This window comes from Arachis hypogaea, chromosome 1 (assembly GCF_003086295.3).
Source record: "Arachis hypogaea cultivar Tifrunner chromosome 1, arahy.Tifrunner.gnm2.J5K5, whole genome shotgun sequence".
NCBI classification, from domain to species: domain Eukaryota; kingdom Viridiplantae; phylum Streptophyta; class Magnoliopsida; order Fabales; family Fabaceae; genus Arachis; species Arachis hypogaea.
Window position 1 is genome coordinate 42,249,317 of NC_092036.1, and position 17,684 is coordinate 42,267,000.

Below are 17,684 nucleotides of genomic sequence, written 5' to 3' on the forward strand. Positions count from 1 at the left end.
CATTCTTGCCATTTACTTTTCTGCACTTTATTGCTTTCATTTACTTTATGTTATTTACATTTCCTCGTTGCTTATCATCCACTTATGCTTGTCTAACTAGGCTAATTAATCAACTATTGTTTGCTTAGTCCGTTAATCTCTGTGGATTTGACCCCACTCCATTGTGGGTTATTACTTGACAAAAATTTGGTACGCTTGCCAAAGAACGGATTCATTATATGTGGGTAGTGAATTCTGGTCATTAGGTTTTATGGTGCCGTTGCCGGAGATTAATTGTAATTAACAAACTACGGGTTGATTGATTTACTAGATTAGACATTTTTCTTTCTTTCTCTTTTTGTTTTTGTCATTTAATTTCTTTTAATTTTCTTTTTCTACTAAGGTGTTTGTGCTATTGCCTCACTAAGAACTCCTTGTCTCTGATATAAGGAATTTCAATTTTTCTTGGTGATTTTGTTTTATAAAATTCAAATGGGGTTTACCTTACATTTCAATCAATCATATCATATGGGATATTGCCTATGACCACAAAATGATTCAAGTCATTATCCTAATCATGGCTGGGAATATCACCAAGGAATGAGACAAAATAATCAATCAAATTTCATGGGAAACTTTTCACCACCACAAAATGATTCACGTTATTATACTCATGGTGGGTGGGAGTATCAAGAACATGAAATGGGGTGCTTTCTATGGCCACAAAATCGTCCATATTGTGATGAGTGTAATCACTACTCATGTTGTGGCTGAAAAGATCAAAATCAAATAGATTTCACTCATTCATACCCCATTCATCAAGAGCCATCACCCCGTAATTATCCAACCTATGAACCTCCACAAACTCATCAAAAAACCTTCTCTTGCATTTATATTAGAACAACTTTCCCAGACCTAAGCCTCAATTGTCCATCTCATTGAGTCCTTAAGGGATAAGTTCTTAAGGGAAAAGAACAGAGAAAGAATTAGAGATATGGAAATCTCAAAGAGAAATCAAAAAGATCATGTGAGACAAATGGCACAATAATTTGTTGATGAACTAACCAATGTCTTCCCTTAGCCAGGGGAAGAATATCATGCCATCATCTCGAGGAATGGAGAAGTGCTTAATGAGGGTGAAAATGAGAAATTGGTAGAGCAAGAGAAAGAGATCCTTGCATCAAGTGAGCCATCATTCCAATATGTTCTTGATAAAGAGGATACTCCAACCATCCCATAACACCCAAGTGTTGAAATCAAAGAAGTGAAGACAATCAACAAAAACACCAAAAAGAGGATTGTGACCAAGGAACAAAGGACTATATGCATGAAGAACAAAAGGTCAACTGCAAACAATCCAATCCTTACCCCAACAAGCAAAGCAAATCAAGAAAACAAAAAAAGAAAGCTTGCTGGGAGGCACTCAAAATAGGGGACATCAACTTGCTCTTCTCTCCCCTTGAGGTCATTCCTCTTAACAAACTGGAAGAAGAGAAAGAAAGTTGAGAACAACATGTCAAGCTAATGACATTAAAAGAGCGCTTGTTGGGAGGTAACCCAACCGTAGGTAACATTTTCGTTCTTTGCTTTGTTTATTTTCAATAATTTGGCATATGATTGCATTCTAAGTTTGGTGTTGCTATGCAACAATTTGATTTCAAAAGCTTCACTGGGTACTTGCATCATTCTAAAATGAAGGTGTCACACTAAATTTGGTGTTGCCACTTACCTTTCATGCAAAGTACCATGCACACACCACTTATTGATACAATCATATTACCTCTGTTTATTTCTTGTGCCTTTATTGTATCCTTAATTTGGCTTGCCTAAGCACATGCATTACTCACATTCTATTATTTAAGACATTCATGACCCACCATAAACTCCATCACCACTGTTTTATTTGTTGCTTGAGGACAAGCAATCAATCTAAGTTTGGTGTGGAAAGGGAAAGAATAGGAGGAAAGTGACAGCAACAACAAAGATCAACTACAAGGTGGTAAAGATCCTTTTTCTCTTAATTGTTTCCAGTATTTTGAAATTGCATGATTGTCTTTTATTCCTTTGTATGCATGTGTGTTGTGAATAAGCATAGCTTGATTGCTGAATTATAACATGTGCTATGACATTATGACTACCATCTTGAGTTTTGTGAGTTCAAAGTAATTAAGAATTATGATCATAAACAAACAAGGTAATTCAAGAAGAGGTTAGCATGAGCTTATATGTATTGGGAATCTAGCATCACTATTGTTGCTCAATTGCATTTGAATTTGTTTAATTGAAGTTTTCATCTAGGACATTTTATGAAATTTTTGAAATCATGAAAACCTTGAAGAAGCAAATGCAAATAAGGCAATAAAAGAAAAGGGAAAGAATGAGAAAGTTGAAGGCTCTGAGTACCAATGATAATTCATTTGTTAAGTACTTGTGGTGTTTAGGTATCAAGCAAAAAGCTTGAAAACAAAACACTTAGAGTCAAGGTTAGGCTCAAGTGCAAAAACACTCCCTCAAAGCTCAAGGCTCTGAGCATCAATGATTAGGGAGTAAAGAAAACAAACAAATGAGCTTAAAGAATCCTCTAATTAAATTCTTGTGGTGCTTATGTATCAAGTGGTAATACTTGAAAATAAAGCATTTAGAGTCGTAGCTTTCAACACATGGTGCAAAGCACCCAAGAAGCTAAGTTAAGAAAAGAATGAAAAGCTTGTTTCAAGGAAGGAACATAAAGAAAAAGATTTCATAAAATGAGCTAGATAGAAGCATCAATCATTTGAATGTCTTTTGTGATTGTAGCATGCATAAGAAACTTGCCAACCATGAACATAAAAATTGCTACTCTTCTCACCTGGGTTTGACAAAATCTATTGCATGATTCTTTGTTTGCTTGAGGACAAGCAAAGTTTAAGTTTGGTGTTGTGATGACTTGCATCATCGACCTCTTTTTCTTATCTAAAGGGGCCATAAAAAGAGCATAATATCATTGAATCAATGCAATTTCATGAACCAATTGATATATATTATGGTATATTACTTTGAAATAGGTTTGTCCTGAATTTCAAGTGAAAAGAGCAACAAAAGGGGAAGAAAATAAAAAATAAAGATGGACGTGTGAAGCTAGGCATGCCACTTGAAGCTCTGGGCGTGGCACACCAAACTTTTGAAGCCAAGTCTCAAAGAGGGCGTGCCACTTGGTGCTATGGGCATGGCACGCCAAGTTTGTGAAGCCAAGATCTCAAAAAGAGTGTGTCACTTGGTGTTTTGGGCATGGCATGCCAGGCTTAAGTTACAGAGGAGTGATTTTCAGCCCCACTATGGGCATGGCACGCCAAGCATTGGGCGTGGCACGCCGGGGCATATGCCAACCTGCCCTCCTCTCATTTAAATAATATCTTCAGCTACACAAATTCAAATAGGGTGGTTTTAGTGCCATTAGAAAGTAGACATTCAGGGCTTTCCAACCATAATTAACACTTTATAATGAACACTGGAATTGAGGAAGATATTGACCGTGAAAACAAAAGGAGAAAAACACGTCACCGCAGAGTTACCAGCCTGACCTCTTCATCTTCAAAGGAACATAACTTGAGTTGTAGAGGTCCAAATGATCTGATTTTGGTGGCGTTGGAAAGCTCCCATCAAGGGCTTCCCAATGGTATATAATACTCTAGGATGGACGTTAAAACCAGAGGTGAAAAAGGCCATTATTTCAGCGTTGCAAAACTTCGGCGTGCCACTTGATATCGAAGGCATGGCACACCAGCTCTATTTTCATAATGGGCGTGGCATGCCAGGTTCTGGGCATGGCACGCCAGTTCTAATGGCCAGAGAGAAAGATTTTATGAATCATTGAAGGTGTGGCATGCCAAAGATTGGGCGTGGCACGCCAAGAAGTGGGCGTGGCACACCGGGCGACTTGACAAACTCACCTATCCATCTTCAAATGGACATAACTTGAGTTACAGAGATCCAAATGAGTTGATTCTAGAAGCGTTGGAAAGCTAACATCCAGGGCTTTCAAACAATATATAATATTTTATAGTAAACATTCAATTTGAGGCCCAAACAACTCCATTTTTTCAGCGTGTCAAATGGGTCACAATCCAAAGAGCAAAATCAAGTGGGAGTGGCACTTGAAACCACACGCCAACTTCTTCCTGCAGCCCCCAACCTTCAACTGAGCCTACTCTAGCTCTCATTCAAGCCACAATTGTCAACCAATCAATGCCACAAGACGCATCTAGAATAGTTTATTTTTATTTTATTGTAATTTGCTTTCGATTTCATTTAAGTTTGTAATTTAGGAGAGCCCTATATAAAGGCCTTAGTTCATAGAATTAGGAGGCTATCATCTATTATTCTGGACACAATTGAGGGAGGGGTCTTCGGACTCCCTCTTCTCACCCACACTTCTCTCCTCTTCCACTTTCTTACTTGTAAATATTTTAGTTATGAATCACAAACTCTTTCCGTTGAGAAAGAGACCTCTATAGTTTTTCAATGGATTAGATTGTTTTTATTCTTCTTCTTCTCTTCATCTCTCTTTGATTTACTTGAAGAATTTTTGTTCTTCATGTTAGCATTCAATTATCTTGGAAAAGAGATTGAATGTATTTGGGTTTTATATGAACCTTAGAAGAGGAATCATAAAACCATGCTTGAAATTTCTTCTCACACTTGAGTAGGATCTGGGTTTTGGGATTGGATATGGTGACATACAATCCACCCATTATTTGGATCTATGATGATGTGTGGTATAATCTGGGACCAAGCATATCCCTCTTCATGAGCAATTAGACCAAGGAATTGGCTGATTATCAAGATTTGAAAGATTGAGTTACCAAGGGATTGGGACTCAATCAATCATGATTGCCAAGAGGTCAATGAGTTGTATGATTGAAGATGAGATGAAATCAATTAATCCGGAGAATGCAATATCTCTTTATTCCAATGCTTATTTTATCTTTCTTTCTTTATATACTTCATGATTATTTACATTTTTTGCACTTTACATTTCCAGCACTTAACTTTCTTGTACTTTACATTCTTGCCATTTACTTTTCTACACTTTATTGCTTTCATTTACTTTGTTATTTACATTTCCTTGTTGCTTATCGTCTACTTATACTTGTCTAACTAGGCTAATTAATCAACTATTGTTTGCTTAGTCTGTTAATCTCTGTGGATTCAACCCAACTCCATTGTGGGTTATTACGTGATGACAATTTGGTGCGCTTGCCAAAGAACGGATTCATTATATATGGGTAGTAAATTCCGATCATCAGCTGGCATGATCTTACCATCTTCAACAACATTATCCATACTAAACAAGGTAAGATCGACATCAGGAGCAAGAACCCGGACCTGAACTTTCAAATTCTCATACAGCGCAGTCATACCATTCACTATGTAGCCTTAAAGCTCGGCATAATCATCATAAGAAGACTGGAGTTTCTCCTTAACCTCTAGAAGCTAACCATAAGTTCGGATGTAGCTCTCCTTAGCCTTCTTTGCAATATCCTCAGCCAAGTTGGCAGCCGCCTCCGCAGCAGTAGCCCGAGCCTTCTTCCTCTCTGCAGCAAGCTCCAGTCCGATATTCTTCGCCTCTAACTCAAGCTTCAACCCCCCTCCCCCACTCTATCATAATCAGCCTTGGCCTTCTCAAGAAAAGCACTAGTAGCATGGATAGGAGACTTCTTAAAATTTCGAGACAAAGCAGCACTGAGTTTGGCCATCCGAATACTATTGTTGGATATAAAGTCAAGGTGGTGGAGAATGGACACATCATCAGTTGGAACAAATCCATGAGGGGCGATATGCTCCGCAGCAAAGGCCATGCCGTCGAAGTCCTTGTCATTAAGATCATAAGTCCCGGCAATCCTCGGTCTCTTAGGAGAAGGACCAGATGAAGAAAGGGAAGAGGCAGCACCAGAAATCGCCAAAGAAGGATCAATAGAGGCCATCTGCACCCGAAGGGTCGGGATCACCTTCCTCGAACCCTGGGGACCAGAATCCAGCTTCTTCGGCAGGACCTAAGAATAACCCTCCCCCGACGTCTTCTTTTGAATGTTCTGGGCGGCCACCGTTTTCTTGGTCTCCCTGAGGACCTTCATTGAATCAGAACTTGCAACCATCTCTGAAAAAAGGGAAATCATAGAAACAAGTCACATAATGGACAAAGGATAAACAAAAACAATAAACTTCTTTTGGAAGTCGGGCACTACCTAGCTCGGAATGAAGAAGATCATGATCTCCTAAAAACCTCTTTGTGTCCAAATGAGGAGGCTCCCCCCAGTACTCCTCCAAAATACCCACAAAGGCCCTCTCTACCTTATCTAGACTCTCCCACGAATACTTATGAACTACAGGCTCCTCCTGCCACCAAAGGGGAAAGGTGGGCTCCTTATTCTCATCAAGGAAAAAGGGGTGAACGCCATCTACTGCCCTAACCTTAAAGTAGAAATTCTTAAAATCATAAAAGGAGTCATCAAAAATAGAAAATACCTTTCTCCCCTGGGTAGCACAGAAGGAGATCCAAGAAGCCTTCTTCTTGGCCACCCTCAATTTGGTCAGCACGAACATATAAACAACCAGACTAAGGGAAGGTCGGACACCCAACTCCTAGCACAGTAGCTGAAAAATTTTTATAAAAGCCCAGGAGTTCGGATGGAATTGAGAAGGGGCAAGGTTGTAGTTCCAAAGCAGGTCGGTTTTGAACTTGGTAAAAAAGCAGTCATAAGCATAAAAGAAAGGACGCTCTGGCCGACTTAAGGGAGGAAAACTGACCCTCTTCTCAGGGTTGGGCGACACCGGCTTATAATCCTTCTCATCTTTTCTATTCCCGCAAACCCTATGAAACATCCTAAATTTTTTGTAGTATTCTGTATCCACTACAATGACACACCCTATCACTACGAAATCTAACCGGTCAGCCATACCAGGAGGAACCTTTGTGGACATCTCAACAATATTTTTACGAAAAGACATAGAAACTACACCTACAGCAAGAAAATAAAAGGGGCGTCACTACCAAGCAACTCGGCCAAGAATCAGAAAACAAAAAAAACAACCAGCAAACAACAAAGTACGGCAACAAAAAGGGCACCCCAAGGTTCGCAAAAGCAAAGTTTACCACTGAAACCCAGAGGCACCCTTTGGAGGCAATGCAGATATAGAAAGGCAGAAATGCAAAAGAAGTCAAAACCCTAACCCGTTTAGCAAACAAAGTGCGAAATCAAAAAGCTTCAACTTTTTAAAAATAAAGAAAGATCAAAACTTTCAAACAAAAGCATTCAGCAAAAGCAAAACACTAAGCAGAAGAATCACTACCAGGAAAAAGAATGTGAAACGCACGAAATAGAGTACCAACCTACGATCGGAAAGGAGCAGTAACAGCGGATGCACAGCAAATCACGAATGGTCCACAAAACATCTCGAAAGCTTCAAAGAAGAACAAAATCTTGGGGCAAATCAAATCAGAAAGGAAAACTTTCTCCAGAAAAGCGAAGAAAGCAAATAGAAACTAAGAAACTGAAAGGAAGTAAAATCCCTTTGATTTCAAACAAAATGCAAAGAGGGAAAAGAAATGGCAAAAAGAATAAAAGCCCAATCAATAAGCTTTAAAAGCGCTTGCATGATTCCAAGGAACTAACGCTCTCGAAAAAAACGCAACAATTAAAGAGCAAAAGCAAAAACACTTCGCGTTTTGAAACAGCATTGAAGACGCAAAAAAAGCTCACTCGATTGGAACGACACTGCCTTGGGTACGGTCAACAAGAGCGTGCTTTAGCTCGACCTCCCCCGAAAAAAGATTGAAGCTCAGGAACGAGCACAACCCCGGAAAAAGGTTGGAACTTAAGCAGGGGCACTATTAATACCCTAATTCGAGTTATCGGGTCGGACCAGCCGAAGACAAAGGGACGGACCTCATGAAAGGTTGGCCCACTACCGACCCTTCACAAAGAGTTTGGACAATTGCCATAGAGATCCAAGGAGGCCTAAAGTGATAGAACCACCGCCTACTAGAAGGCGGTTGACCAAAGATATGATCTCACCCGCGAAAGATAAGATAAGAGAACCAACTTATCTTAAAAGGAAGATCGTCAAACACCATTATAAATACACTAGAGTACCCAAGTATAACTCATACTCCAATTCTACAAAAAAAACTGCCTAAAGCCCGTACTGACTTAAGCATCGGAGTCTCTTGCAGGTTCTACCACCCCCTGGTGAACGAGGGCCAACAGCATCCTCCAATCCAACAAGTCGGGCGCGACAACCTTGACCTAACTAGAGATCTCATCCAAGATCGGCCTCCCTGTTTCAGGTAACCCTCAGAACAAAGAGGATGAAGAATAAGATAAACGTGTCCAGCACAAATACTGGACGCGCGTTTTTGAAAATTTAAAAGTTGGCTATACCTCTAGTTGGTTTTTTTTTTACTTTTTCTTTCAAACATACCCCTAATATTTGCATTTAATTTTGTCCCTAACGTTTTCATTTTGTACCAAAATTATTCTCAATTGTCAATTTCATGTAAAATATTAGGGACAAATTTAAAGACTTTTAGAAATTGTTTTGATACAAATTAAAAACGTTTAAGATAAAATTGAATGAATCAAAAATTTTAAGGATAAAATTCAATAAAATTAAACGTTGGAAATATTTTTAAAAAAATCACAAATATTAAAGACAAAAATATACTCTATCTAATATTTTTAATATTTATTAATACATTAATAGCAAATAAAAATATAAAATATAAAATATTATAATATTTCTCATAATTTGATGATGACCATAAAATTATCATAATGCAATATTGTATATAAAAATCATAGTTTTTCTCAATAGTTTATTTATACATTCGATTATATTGTCAAGGCCTTGGACACACTCCAACGCTACCGTGCCGGCACTCGGACTTACTCAACCTCTTGAGCTAAGACCAAGTCAGCCTAACCCTCAATACTTAGCAAGAAAGCTAAGAACACAAGAGAACACAAGAGAAAGGAAGCTTGGTGAAAAGAACACTTTATTGCTCAAGTGTTTGTTATAAATGATTCACACACCCTCACACTAACTCTTACCTCCTATTTATAGCCATCCACCTCCTTAATGGATGGTTAGGATTAAATCTAATCAATGGTCTAGATTAATCATCTAGAACCTTCTTTATAAATATCTATCCTACCACTACTTTCTAAATACTTCTAGATTGTTTCATACAACTCTTCATACTTTTATATCAATCCACACTCTTCTAGAATATTCTATGATCTTCTACAGTCTTCTAGAACCTTCTAGGGTATTCCAGGAACTTCTAGGACATTCTAGAACCATCTAGAGTATTCTCAAACACTCCAAAAAACTATACAAACACTGTTAAATCTAACCTTCTAAAAATTTACCGTGAAATTCTCCCCCACCTAATGCGCAGATGTCCTCGTCGCGTTCTGTTCATGATAGCACTCTAGGTGTTCTTGGAATTGCCACAGATCTTCACGAGCTTCCCAACTAGCTTCAGTTATCGGAAGTCCTTTCCACTTGATCAACTATTGGATACTTGGTGGTACTCCTCTTCGTCGCACGACGCGATTAGCTAAGATCTCTTCGATTTCTTTATCAAAAGATCTAATCACCACAGGTGGAGCACGACTCTAATCACCTCTACTCGGTTCATCTTGGTCTTCGTGATATGGTTTAAGCATACTCACATGAAAGACCGGGTGGATCTTCATAGAGGGAGGGAGTTGTAATTTGTAAGCAACTTCCCCAACACATCCAATGATCTCAAATGGCCCATCGTATTTACGGATTAAGCCTTTATGAACCTTGCGAAAGGCTTTGAATTGTTGTGGAAGAAGTTTGATCATTACCTTGTCTCCCACTTGATAGCTTGCATGCCTCCTCTTCTTATCTGCCCATTTCTTCATCCTCTTTGCAGCTTTGTCGAGGTAAGAACGAGTGACATATGCTTGTTCTTCCCAAGACTTAATCATATGATAAGCTTCAGGGCTCTTCCCTGAGTAAGGGGAAGGAAGAGAGTGAGGTGTAAGCGGTTATTGTCCAGTCACAATCTCGAACGGACTCTTCCCTGTAAACTCACTCCTTTGCAAATTATATGAGAACTGAGCAATGTCGAGGAGTTTTGTGCAATATTTCTTATTAGCGCTTACAAAATGCCTCAAGTAACACTTGAGTAAGGCATTCACTCTCTCAGTCTGCCCATCGGTTTGAGGATGGAAGCTTGATGAAAAATGAAGCTCCGACCCAAGGAGTTTGAACAACTCTGTCCATAGTCGTCCTATGAAGCGTAGATCTCGATCACTAATGATGCTCTTGGGCAATCCCCAATATTTCACCACATTCTTGAAAAATAGTCGTGCTGCCTCTTCTGCAGTGCAGTCAGTAGGGGCGGGTATAAAGGTAACATACTTCGAAAATCGATCCACTACCACGAGAATAAATCCAAACCCCTCAGACTTCGGTAAGGCAGAAATGAAATCTAGAGAGACACTTTCCCACAGTCGCTCTGATGGAGGCAGAGATTCCAACAACCCGCTTGGTGTCTTGTTTTCAATCTTATCTTGTTGGCACACAAGACAAGTCTTCACATAGCTCTCTACTTCATCTCTCATTTGAGGCCAATAATAAGAAGATTCAATGAGTGCCAAGGTCCTTCGCTGACCTTGGTGACCAGTCCACTTGGTGTCGTGGCATTCTCTCACTAATTTTCTTCTTAGATTTTCCTATTTTGGGACGTATAGTCTTCTCCCTTTAGTGTATAGAAGGTCATTTTCTAGCCAAAATCTTTTGGTCTTACCTTCTCTAGCCAACTCCACCAACTTCTTGGCTAATGGATCGTGATGCAACCCTTCCTTGATGGTGTGCACAATATCTCCTTCAACCATAGAAATTGCCGCCAATTCAGCCTTGCGACTCAGCGCATCTGCTACCACATTAGTCTTGCCTGACTTGTATTCAAACTCAAAATCAAACTCAGCCAAGAAGTCCTGCCACCTAGCTTGTTTGGGGCTCAACTTCTTTTGAGTTTGGAAGTAGCTTGTAGCTACATTGTCTGTCTTGACGATAAAGTGTGAACCAAACAAGTAGTGATCCCAAGTTCTCAAACAATGCACTACCGCGGTCATCTCCTTCTCTTGGACGGTGTATCGCCTCTCTGTATCATTCAACTTGCGACTCTCAAAGGCAATCGGATGTCCTTCTTGCATTAGAACCCCTCCAATGGCATAGTCAGAAGCATCGGTGTGGACTTCAAATACCTTTGAGTAGTCAGGTAGTGCTAGTACTGGACCTTCTGTGATAGCAGCCTTCAACTCATCAAAGGCCTTTTGACACTCCTTTGACCATTTCCAAGTGTGATTCTTCTTGAGAAGATCAGTTAATGGTGCAGCTTTGGCGGAGTATCCCTTGATAAACCTCCGATAGTAATTGGCCAACCCAAGGAATGACCTCAATTCAGATACCTTGTTTGGCGGCTCCCACTCTTTGATAGCCTTCACCTTTCCTTGATCCATGCAGAGAGTTCCACCTTTAATGATGTGTCCCAAGAAGTGGACTTCGTCCCTTGCAAAGGAACATTTTTCCTTCTTCACATATAGGTTATTCTCTCGCAAGATCTTGAACACGGTTCGTAAGTGTTCTACATGTTCCTCCAAAGTATTGCTATAGACAACAATGTTATCCAAGTAGACCACTATAAACTGATCAAGGTAAGGTCGAAAGATCTCATTCATCAAGGTACAGAAGGTCGCAGGAGCATTGGTCAAGCCAAAAGGCATTACCAACCACTCATACGATCCATACCTCGTGACACACGTGGTCTTAGGCTCATCACCATCAGCAATTCTCACTTGGTGATATCCTGACCTCAAATCTAGCTTTGAGAACCACTTGGCTCTACCAAGTTGATCAAACAAATCAGCTATCAAAGGAATGGGATATTTGTTCTTGATGGTTACCTTGTTCAGTGCTCGATAGTCGATGCATAGTCTCAATGAACCATCATGCTTCTTTTGGAACAAGACGGGTGCGCCATAAAGTGCCTTCGATGGACGGATGAATCCAGTATCTAGCAAATCCTTGAGTTGCTTCTTCTACTCTTCAAGTTCTGGCGATGCCATCCTATAAGGTGTTGAGGTGGGCGACTTTGCTCCTAACTCCAATTCAATCTTGTGGTCCACCTTCCTCCTAGGTGGTAGTTGTTTTGGCAACTCAGGAGGCATCACATCCTTATTTTCTTCAAGGACTTCCTTGATTTTGGGAGGAACGTCTTCTCTTTTAGATGTTGACTCCTCTTGTAATAGAACCAAATATGTAATCTCTCCCTTTTTGAACCCTTTCTTGAGTTGCATAGCAGAGAGTATCAGTGGTCCTACAACTTTAGAGACTGTAGGGAGCATGCATGGAAACCCTTTCTCCATGAAGCATACTACGTCGTAGTATGGCATAGGTATTATATTTGTCTTCCTTTGCAAATTGAGCCCGATGACTATTTTAAAATCATCCATGGGTGCTACTGAGAAATCTACAAGCCCTTTCAAGAACCAAGAGTCATCTCAACCCCTTTTGTTACTCCCTTAAGGGGTTCACCCTTGGTGTTCACGGGTTTGAACCAACCATTCTTTTCGGTGATCTTCAACCCAAGCCTCTTTGCTTCATCAGGCGTGATGAAGTTGTGTGTAGCACCAGTGTCGATCATAGCCATGACAGGTTTTTCATTGATAAAGGCTTTGACATACATCAAGCCTTTCTTTTCTGCAATGCTTGCCTCTTTGCCCTTCACCGCATTTATGTGTTGGATGGATCCAACACACTCAGTTACTTGAGTTTCGGCCTCTCGTTCCTCGGCGATAGATGCCAGAGTCCCTAACTTGGGACAGTCCTTCATTTGGTGTGGTCCCTTGCACACGAAGCATCCTCCTTTAGGTACGAAAGCCTTCTTCTTTTCCTCGTACTCTTTCTTTTGAAGAGTATTTTCCTTCCTTCTTGGTTGAGAAACTCTTCCCCTTGTCTCCCCCACTTTTAGTAGAACTAGATTTGGAAGAAGACTTGGGTTTAGAGTCTCCCCTATGATACTCAGTGAGTGATTCGGCCACCACGATGGTCTCATCGACATCCTTAACATTCCTTCTTTGTAGTTCTTGCTTTACCCAAGGTTGGAGTCCATCAATGAAGAAGAATAATGCATCCTCTGATGCTAAGTTGGGAATTTGAAGTGTGAGAATAGTGAACTCTTTTACATAGTCGCTAATCTCCAGAACCATCTAGAGTATTCTCAAACACTTCAGAAAATTATACACACACTGTTAAATCTAACCTTTTAAAAATTTACTGTGACAATATGCTCAAATAAATTATTGATAGAAAAAGGGTGGCTAATATAATTATTAAGATTGTAAGAGAATTTGGCTTGTCACATCACTTAGAAATACTTATAATATACCGCAGATAGTGAACTTTTATAAAAATCAAGGATTGGGTTAATAAATAGATAGAGAACAAATCAAAATTAAAATAAATAAATGAACCAACATATAATCTCTTAATTTTAACATGCACGATGCATAAAATCTCTGCAAGGTGAAATTAACATATCAAATATTCTCGACGTACAAATTATTTTTCGATATAAGTTTATATAGTTCTCTTTGATTTAATTTATTTCATACACTACTATTTAACTAATATTTTAATTAATGTGGTAATATATAATTGTCTTTTTTTGAAAGGATTTCATTTTCGTTTTTTGAATTTTTTTAACATTTTTTATCTACATTTTTTTCGATCTCTATATTCTTTGCGTTTCTCTTTATTTGTTCTTTGTGTTTTATTTTCATTTATTACAATTTTCTTTGTTTTCTATATTTTTGAAATCAAACTCTGAAATCGATTTTGAACAATTATTTCATTATTAAAAATAATGAATGATTCAAATTTTAGATTGTCAATTGAACCAGAGCAAAGTGGATTATTGTTTTGAATCCAATCAAATGATTGATGTGTGGTTTTATTCTAATTAATGATTTCGTTAGCAGTTTATAATTCTGTAAGTGAATAATATTGTTTTTGTTTATGAAAATTGTTGTTCACGTTAATGGTTTTGAATTGAATGTAATGTAGGAGTTCTACATTAAAGAAAATATTTGTGTGTATTTGCAACAAATTTCGGCATAAAACTAACATATTATGTGTATTGTTTAAGAATTTTCGGTATATGTGTACTGATAAGGTTTGCATAATTCAAAACTCTTCTTCCTTCTCCAAATCTTCTGTTGCTTCTTCTTCTTCTTTGTCATCATCATTATCATCTTCTTCTTCTTCTTTTTATTCATCTTTTTCTTCTTATTTTTCCTTCTCAAATTTACTTCTTATTTTACTCTCTTAACAAGAATAAAAATAAAAAAATAAAATCAAATAAAAAAGAAGAAGAAACACATAATACTACAAAATTACTTGGAAGAAGATGAACCTACATTAATTCAACTAAAAGAAAAAAATAAAAAAATACAACACTAGAAGAAATATTTTTGTGTATTTCCTGCAAATTTCGGTATAAAACTAAGATATTTATGTGTATTGTTTAAGAATTTCGGTGTATGTGTACTGATAAGTTCTGCATAATTCAAAACTCTTCTTCTTCCTCCTCTTCATCTTCTGTTGCTTCTTCTTCTTTTTTTCATCATCATCACCACCTTCTTTTTCTTTTTTTCTTAATCTTTTCCTTCTTGTTTTACTTTCTCAAGCTTTTTATTGTTTTACTCTCTTAACAAAAATAAAAACAAAAAAAATCAAATAAAGAAGAAAAATACATAATGTTGTAAAATTGCCTAGAAGATGATGAACTTACATTTATTCAACTAAAAGAATGAAAGAAATAAAAAAAATATGCATTATTAAAGGAAACATTTTTGTGTATTTGCATCTAATTTCGGTGTAAAACTAAGATATTTATATGTATTATTTAAGAATTTTCAGTATTTTGTACTAATAAGTTCTGCATAATTTAAAACTCTTTATGTTCTTTTTTCTCATCTTCTGCTACTTTTTCTTCTTCTTTTTATCATCATCACCATTTTCTTCTTCTTCTTTTTTCTTATTCAACTTTTCGTTCTTATTTTACCTTCTCAAATTTTTTCTTATTTTACTCTCTTAACAAGAATAGAAACAAAAAAAATCAAGCAAATAAAAAGAAAAAATACATAATGCTGCAAAATTACTTGAAAGATGATGAACTTACATTCATTTAACTAAAAAAAAAAGAAATAAGAAAAAATGTAGAAAAAAAATGTAGCATTAAAGAAAATTTTTTTGTGTTTTTGCAGCAAATTTCAATGTAAAACTAAGATATTATGTGTATTGTTTAAAATTTTTTTGTGTTTTTGTACTGATAAGTTCTGTATAATTTAAAACTCTTCCTCTTCCTCTTTCTTATCTTCTGCTGTTTCTTCTTCATCATTTTCCTACTATTTCATTTTCTCATAATTCTTTTCGAATTCACTTTCGAAATTTCTTTCACTTTTCGCTATAAGTTTGAGAGATTTTTGAGAGATTTTGATTCTTGTTTAAATTTTGAGTGTTGTAATTTTGATTGAGGAAGAAAAATTATTTGTTATAATAGTTTTTGCACTATTCAAGAGTTGGAGAAACGTATATTTACACACCATCTAAACTGAAAGTTATTTTTATTAAATTTAAACCAATTTATATACCAAAAGAATTTATATGTATAGCAGACCGATTAACATATAACCAATCTTAATTTCTAGTCAACAATTTGATATTTTTATTTTCAATTTTATTATATATAATCTGAAAGTGATAATTAATAAGCATCTAGTATTTATCAGGTACAACGTAACCAGTTAGTATTATGAGAAAGTGATATTTAACTTATGCCTTTCTTGTCTTAATTTTATATCAAAAGACTTTTGTTTTATTTTATTTTGTATTTAACCTTTTAATTTATATTTGTCGTGTTTTGGCACAGAATTAATTAATCAAATAATTGAAACTAATCAATCGATTATTATGCAAAAACTGATGGTGAATTAAATCAATTAATCAAACAAAGTTACTTTAGATAAAATAGAATTTCTACTAAATCAAATGATAAATTCTATTGAATTAGATCATATTTCACATGATCGTTGGATAATAAAAAATGTTAAAAAAGAATAAAAAATTATGTTTTAGAGTATAAAAATGTTAAATTGCCGTCTCAATTTGATTTTTTCAATTAATGACAATATGTATCTTGAATAAATTTGAATTTCAAAAAAATTATGTACCTAAAATTATTTTATTTATCAAAAAATCATTTGAAGATAAAAAATGATTCAATTAAAAATTAGATACCAAGAATTGAATAGAGGGCTTCGAAAAGAAAATTACAAAATTTTCAAAAAAAAACAAAAATTAAAATATAAAAAATTTCTAGTTCTGTATTTTTAATAAAAAAAATTTCACTCTTACTTATTTATTCTAAATAACCTTAATTAATAGAATATTGTCTTTATATACAATTTTTTTTTAAAAAATATATATCTTAATTTTAGTTCAGAAATCAATATTCATATTTAACATAGAATTTCAATAAATACAACAAGAAATAAATATCATATTTTTCTAGGAAAAGAACAAACTATTCATCAATCTATTTTCATGCTTTAGCTTTGGATTTCAAAGGAATTTGGTAAGAGTCACAAAAGACATGAATACTAATTATGAATTTATGAAAAATTCGAAAAGAATAAATATGTAAATTAGAATAATAATTAAAAAAATAAGAACAAATAAAATATTGAAAAAAGAAAGAAAAAAACCTCAGATGGTGGTGATAGCGACGGAGGCCGAAGACGACTGTGGCAAGAAACTCGTACAGCTGCAGCAAATTCAAATCACGGATAGAGCATATTTGGCAAAAGAAAGGAAGTAGGGGAGCACTGCTTCAGGGTTAGGGCCAGCAGAAGTAGCGCCAATCGAAGCTTATAGAATAAGGATTAGGGTTAACAAGATTTGGGAGATCATGGAGTAATGGATTTCATATTTAAATTAGATAAAAAAATCAATTAGCTAAAATAAAAATTGGACTTGTAACAAACACAATTAGCTACTATAATTAGACAAATTTCAAGAATTCATCTCGTTTTGCTGCTCCAGCAATGTAATAAAATGAAATCAATCAATGGCCTAAGAGACAAAAGAAGATAAAACAAGAAAACGAATACCCAAACAAACAAATAAACAAAGGAAGAAAGAACAGAACTAGTGATGGATGGTGACGGTTAAAGGCAGACAGTGACATAGACTGAAGGCAACAAAAGTAGGACACTCATGCATCTACAGTAGATTTGAACAACGCACATGTAAAACGAGATGGCGAGCAGAAGCAGAAGCAGCACCGATAAAAGTTCGAGACGAAGGTCGATGTAGATAACGACAAGGGACGATGGCGAGAGAAGTCGAAGAATAAGCAGATACAGGGAGAATGAAAAATAGAATAAAATAGAAAGAGGGCAAGTTAAGGCCAAACCCTTGATGGATTAAAAGAGTCAGGTTAACGGCGGATTTTTAAAAATCGCTGCAAATCAAATCATACAACTGCTCTTTTCAAAATCGCAACCAGAATCGCCATTGAATTGGTAAGTTGTGGCAACTTTTAAAATAGATACTAATAATCT